General features: G+C 33.5%; 1 non-coding gene across 1 annotated transcript; it reads right to left on the bottom strand.

Annotated features, from left to right (window-relative positions):
• Positions 1–208: 208 nt before the first annotated feature.
• On the bottom strand, positions 209–315 carry LOC136156601 (U6 spliceosomal RNA). The gene has a single exon (XR_010661095.1). It is a non-coding gene; the product is annotated as a U6 spliceosomal RNA (small nuclear RNA).
• Between the last annotated feature and the right edge of the window lie 6,522 nt (positions 316–6,837).

The following is a 6,837-nucleotide window of genomic DNA, read 5'->3' as shown; positions in this document are numbered from 1 at the left end:
ATTTCTTTCATCAGTGTTTTATAGTTTTCTATGTATAGGTCTTTTGTTTCTTTAGGTAGATATACTCCTAAGTATTTTATTCTTTTTGTTGCAATGGTGAATGGTATTGTTTCCTTAATTTCTCTTTCTGTTTTTTCATTGTTAGTGTATAGGAATGCAAGGGATTTCTGTGTGTTAATTTTATATCCTGCAACTTTACTATATTCATAAAAATATGGAACGCTTCACAAATTTGCGTGTCATCCTTGCGCAGGGGCCATGCTAATCTTCTCTGTATCGTTCCAATTTTAGTATATGTGCTGCCGAAGCGAGCACTCTAATACTTTCTTAAATGCTCGCAAGGCACAGTCTCACCGACAGCGCCTCAGATCAGTTCTGGCATACAGAAGACATCTAGTCTTTAGATGTGTAACAAAATAAGGGACACAAAAGAAGCAAAGAAATAGTGATGAAAAGGAGAAAAAAGAGGCGGGAACAGGAAAGAAAGGAGGGAGGGAGAGGACGAAAAGGAAAAAAAAGCAGCAAAGATGAAAAATGTAAGGCCAGTCTATTTAATTTACCCCCAAAATACCTGATTGTTCTTTTCTCATCTTTTAGCCTGTCTTCTCTCATACTTCAGCTGCCGAGCTATGAAAAATATTTCCATAATTAGAATAGCACATTTTCCAACAGGAAACAAATTAATTCTGCAACACTTATCTGATTTTTAACAAAATTTATCTGGAGGTAAGAAAAAGGGATAATAACCAAATCAATTCCACTTACCTCACAATGTATTTTGATTTAAATAGTACAGTGACTATTCAGCTCTCTTGCATGCTTACATTCATTTCCTTCACATTTCCTTATGCTGTTGAATAGGACATGCATTTTAATCAACAGCCCTGAGTCTCAAAGTCCCACATGACTGGATTATAACCAAACATAAAGCCAATAACTACATCCAATCTCCATGCTTGAGACTTCTGATCTTAACCGTAAGTAACACAGAAGACTATGTGCCTAAGATCATCTTAATAATTTGCCTCTATCCTCTGACGCCAAGAGCAAAGTACTTCTCTGATACTTACCTGATACCAAACCTCCTTGACAAGAGGAGTCTGAGCAATTGTCTTGGGCAGTTTCTCTGGGATCCTCGGTCATCGTACAGAATATTTCTATCTTGGCCTCCCTATAGAATTCCATCCTTTCTGGTTTCTCTGATGAAAAATCATTTCCCTGTATTCACAAAGAGATCAACCTGGTTTTACAGTTCAGGCAAAATAAACATATATCAGACTTAGAGAGTACGTCATAATTTCTAATTAAAGAAAACTCAAGCTTTATCTAGTTACCATATCCTTAATGCTTTAAGACATCTTAGAGATTACCTTCTGCATTGTTTCACAAATCTAGTGCTGTGAAAAATTTTATAATCTGACATCAATGAAATATAAGGATCATAAACACAGTTACCAAACATTATCATAAGCAAGTGAGTCTGGACAAATATTATATAATTAAGAGTGTTAAGAACCCCCATGAATATGAAAGTTTATTTTTATTCTTTGTGTTATCTTTCTGTAAGTGGCTAGAATTCAGCCCCATCTAATTGTTGCCATGCTGACTGTGGACTCAGTATCTCCAATTTCATTTTTAAGAGAAAATGAATACTTTACATTACTTCAAAATATCCTAAATACAAGCACATGTATCCCTAAAAAGCATGTCTCTGTGGCAGATCCAACCAATTTATTACCACATGAACTCTATTTGTAAGGTGCCCAGTCAAAATATGATCTCATGATTAAGTATGCTATTGAAATTTTGATACAAACAGTGTATAAATTACTTCTTTGCTCAAAACCATCAATTCAGTTCAGTCACTCAGTAACTTCCAACTCTTTGCAATCCCATCACCAACTCCCGGAGCTTGCTCAAACTCATGTCCCTTGAGTCATAGATGTCATCCAACCATCTCATCCTCTTCTCCTCCTGCTTTCAATTTTTCCCAGCATCAGGGTCTTTTCAAATGAGTCAGTTATTTACATCAACTGGCCAAGGTGTTGGAGTTTCAGCTTCAGCATCAGTCCTTCCAATGAATGTTCAGAACTGATTTCCTATAGGATGGACTGGTTTGATCTTCTCGCAGGTCAAGGGAACCTCAAGAATCTTCTCGAACACCACAGTTCAAAAGCATCAATCTAAAACATCAGGTTCTATAATATCTAAATAAAATTGTGGATTCCTAAAAGAATATGATGTATAGAAGAATTTAGGAGACTATTATTCATAAGCCCATTTAAGAAACATCAAGTTAAGTTCCAACATTTATTGATTGATTCCTATAGTTATTTTCCAATTTTACAGTCAGATTTTTAAAGGTTCTTGAAGAATTTATAGGCAAACAGCAGGAACTTATGTCTAATGGCATCACAAAATAATCTAATAAATGTTAAAAAGAAAAACAAAAACAATAAAATGATGTGCCCTCTTAATAAAGCAGTCTGTTCTTTGGATGACTACCATCTTGTTAGTATTAAACCATAAGTAGATCATGTCCTAGTCCTACTGAACATTCAACTCATGTAAATAATTCCCCACATTTAGTTTCGAGCTCACCAAATATTATTTTTATGAAGTTTCTTTGTCAAGAGAACACAAGATTAACCAGTTTAACTAGCAGTTATTACTCTCACTGTAAATTAATATGTGAATACACTGTTTTTAAACATTAATCTCTTGTGACTTTGCCTGCATGTTAGCGTAATCAATCTGTATGCATGACAAATTAAAATTTAGGACAATCCTGGGAACCAAAGCCTAAATGATAGTGAATTGGTCACATTAAATTTTAGTGTGTGGGGAACCACCTGTCTAACTGGACAGCCAGCATTACCCAGGTTTTTATGGGCTCCTTCTGTTAGCCTCTTTTGAAATATGGTTTAAAGCAAAGTTACAGGTTAAATTGCAAATGGAAATCTGGAATATTCAGAACAGATAGTAGCTATCTATTGCATCAGCATTATGAACATTTATAAATTCTTGGCAGATTTGTATTGATAACATACATTTGAACTTCCAATAACAAATTTAAAATGTTTATAAAGTAAAAAAAAATTGACACCTTTTATTTTATTGAATATTCAAGCAATTGATGTTACATAAGACTAAGAGGTTCTTAACAGTGATAAAGAAGAAAAACACAAAAAATGGTGTTTTGGTTTTAAAGCTTGCCAGTACAGAAGATGGAAATTAATTTTATATGTTTAGCTGCATAGTTAATGAATAAATGTCAAATTTGTTATATTTCCCAGTAAAAATTGCAGAAGTATAACAAGTGGTTTTAAATAATATGCCTGAGTTACAAATTGTTTTAAATATTAAAACTAAATTAAAATATTAAATACTTTTACATAAAAAAATAAATCAATACTTCTACATAAAGAGGTATACTCTGATAAAGACAGAATAATCAACAATTACATAAGTGTCTCTGGGAACTCAGCCTTCCAGTGTCACCCTTAACTAATTGCAAGTTAAGTATTGCAACTTAATCTTAATGTGTTTTTGTGAGTTTATTAGATTTTATGGCATTCTAAAAATTAAATATTTACACGAAATGTATAACACAATTTTGTTCATTTACAAAGAAATTATCAAATGGTCACTATATGCAAAGATAGGTATAAGGAATTAAGAAAACAAAAACCAAATCTAAGAGTAAAAAACAAACAAAAAAAGGGATAAAATACAACGGTCCCTCAATGAAGACAGAAAAAAATCATAAAAATAGTCAATAGATAAGAAAGATCCTTGCTATTATTCAAGAGTAGGTTGAAAGATAAAAATGGCAACAGTTAGATCCAAAGGAAGGGGTGACAATTAGGAGTAAACCATTTTCAATGTTTGCACAGATGGGGGCTGTGGAAGGCTTTTAAACAGGAATGAGCTAACAAGATCACTGCTTCCAGCCCCGTGGGTGAAATAGATGAGGCTGACTTGAGTAAAATTAATCATGTGTCCGGTTATTTCTCTAATCCAGTTCTGAAACTCATAAATTTTGCGAATTACCATAGTATAGTGCACTGGTGTGCAGACTACTACCTATAGGACACATTTGGTCTGCCAATTGCCTTGTGAATAAAGTTTTATTGGAACACATCATATACATTTGTTTACTTATTGTCTGTTGTCATACCACTAGAGCCGAGATGAACAGGTGAGACAGGGATCCTACCACTCACAAACCTGAAATATTTATCTTGTGGCTCTTTATAGAACCGGTTTGCTGACTCTTGCTGTAGTCAATAGCTACAGTTGTATATGTGATTGATGAGATTATGTGGATAGCATGTATGAGATCTGAAGAGCACTCAGAATTGATTTCCAAAGTGTACATATTTTTAGATGGCAAAGGAAAAACAAAAAACGGAAGATAGAATGGATACTGTCAAAATTCAAATGAGGTATAAAGGGGGCACTAGGAAAGAATGATTGGTATCTTAGATAAGAGTGGTTTCTATAGATTAAGACAGCAAGAGGTATGTAGTGCATGAAGAATAAAGGGCAGGTTGGAAAATAGAAAGAGAAAACCTGTACAAATATCTTTGAGAGTATGTCGCTTGAAAGGAAGTTTTTGTACTATTTCTTTTTATGCCAGAAATGAATGAAAGGAACTATGAGACAGTAAGAGACAGAGAGAGAGACAAATCATTGAAAATCTAGAGTTTGATAAGCCCTTTTGGATGTGTGAGGTAATGATACTCAGAAGAAGAAATATTGCACAAGATGTAGGTGTTTTTCTTTTTATTTAGAGAATCTGATAGTATCTCCTCTGATGCTTGTTTTCTTATAGTCTTAGAGGGAAGTGTCAAGAAGGAAGGTCCTCCTTAAGACTGAGGGATGGGACAAAAGAATTGGAATTTAAAGGTGTGAGCAAAAGTTTTCATATACTGATGTGTAGAATGTGAATGAGAACCAGCCATGAAAATGAAGACAAATTAATTAGCAGTAATGAGGACTCAATTGAAGTTGGAGTCCCTGAAATCATAAAGACATTGTATGTGCTTTTCTGTTTCCTTCAAGTTTTCTGCAACCTGAACATAGGCATGGGTATGATGTGGAGGCACTCAGCTGTAAGTGGGGCAAATTCCACAATGTCGCATGGTCTGGTTTAGAACTAGGTATTAATACCATTTGGGAAAACATAGGAATTTTAAGTCAAGAATCACGTGGGAAAAAGGGCTTGTGTAACCTTTAGCATCAACCTAAGTAAGTTGTTCTAGGACCCATTCACTAGACGAGTGCAGTTGATTTCTACCCAGGATAATGACCATGACTCACCCCTATGCTTTCTGTCTTGTAATGATATCCCCATGAGCAGCCCTGACCCTAACATTTGCTGGGTCTTGAACAAGAGAACCAGTAGAGACCTGTATATAGTGCATGCTGTTTGTAGGTTACGTGCACTAGCTATTGAAGCAGAAGACTTAAGGTTGACCAGGAAATACACATTCAAAAAATATCTCTGGACTCAAAAACATTCACTCCATCCTTGATAACAAAGCATCCATGCTTGATAACAAAGCACTATATATACATAGTGTGTGTGTGTGTGTGTGTGTGTGTGTGTGTGTGTGTGTGTATATATATACATATACACTAGAATTTGAAAAATTCTCTAAACTGTCTATGGTTTAAGAAAAGATTATAACCTTACACACTGCAACAGACTAGAGCAAAATACCAGGAGAATCTGACTTATTTACATTTAATTTCTAGACACATGCATTTTAATTCAACAGCACTCAAATGTAACTACAATTTATGTTCTTGTACACAAACCTGATGCTTTGAGGCAAAATAAAGCATTAAAAAAATGCAAAGCTTATATAAAACATTTTTTCAGGTTAAATATATTAGATAATTTCCATGATTACTGAAGGATAGTAAAGCTTATTTTTGAGCCACATTTTTGCATGCAGCATATTTATAGGCTATAGATATGCAAAATATGTAAGAAAATTATATATCTATGCTATTAGTTTCAGCCTGATTTGCTGTCCCAAATTATGTTTTTTTTTTTTTTTTTTTTTTTAATTAAAATGAACTGAAGTGTCAGGTTGCCTAGAGTTTGACTTAATCGGTGGTCATAGGGTCTGTTGTTATTTTTGTAATTGGTCATCAGCAGCAAAGTAAAATTCAAAGAATATATTTGGAATACCAGGAGAAAAGAGAAATAAAACATGCAAAAGGAATTGTTTATTAAAATTCTAAGCATTTATTTTAGATTAAAACATACACTCTATGCTTTTCCCTTGTTTTTATCTAGGTAAGTATAAACATATTTATTTTAAGGCAATTTTCCTATGAAATTTTTGTATTAGATACTTACTAATCTATCTAGACAGTATAAATTTCTGTATTATTAATCACACAGGTACCAATACAAATGATAGGGAACAAAGAGGTTAAAATTGATAAACCAGGGTCAAGAGAAAAAGCTGTTAATAAAATTCACACTTTCTGATCGTATTCAAGGATCCTATCTCACACCTCACTCCCTAGAATTTTTGCAGTTAGAAAAATGTTATGTTCAATGGTTTGAAATCATTCTATTTTGAAGTTAAGGGATACAGAAGTACTCACAGACATTTTCACCATTCATATGAATATTGCAAACCCTGAAGGATAAACAATTGAATAATGTATCAAAATATCCTGATTTTTTAAAAACAATATTTTGACATGAATATTTAAAATTGCTTTCACAACTTTTGTGGTTTCATTTTGTTTTGCCTTTCTCTCTCTCTTTTAAAACTTTTATTTGAATGTAGTTCATTTACAATGCTGTGT

This window comes from Muntiacus reevesi, chromosome 1 (genome assembly GCF_963930625.1).
Source record: "Muntiacus reevesi chromosome 1, mMunRee1.1, whole genome shotgun sequence".
Classification (NCBI taxonomy): domain Eukaryota; kingdom Metazoa; phylum Chordata; class Mammalia; order Artiodactyla; family Cervidae; genus Muntiacus; species Muntiacus reevesi.
This window is presented reverse-complemented; position numbering and strand designations above follow the sequence as displayed.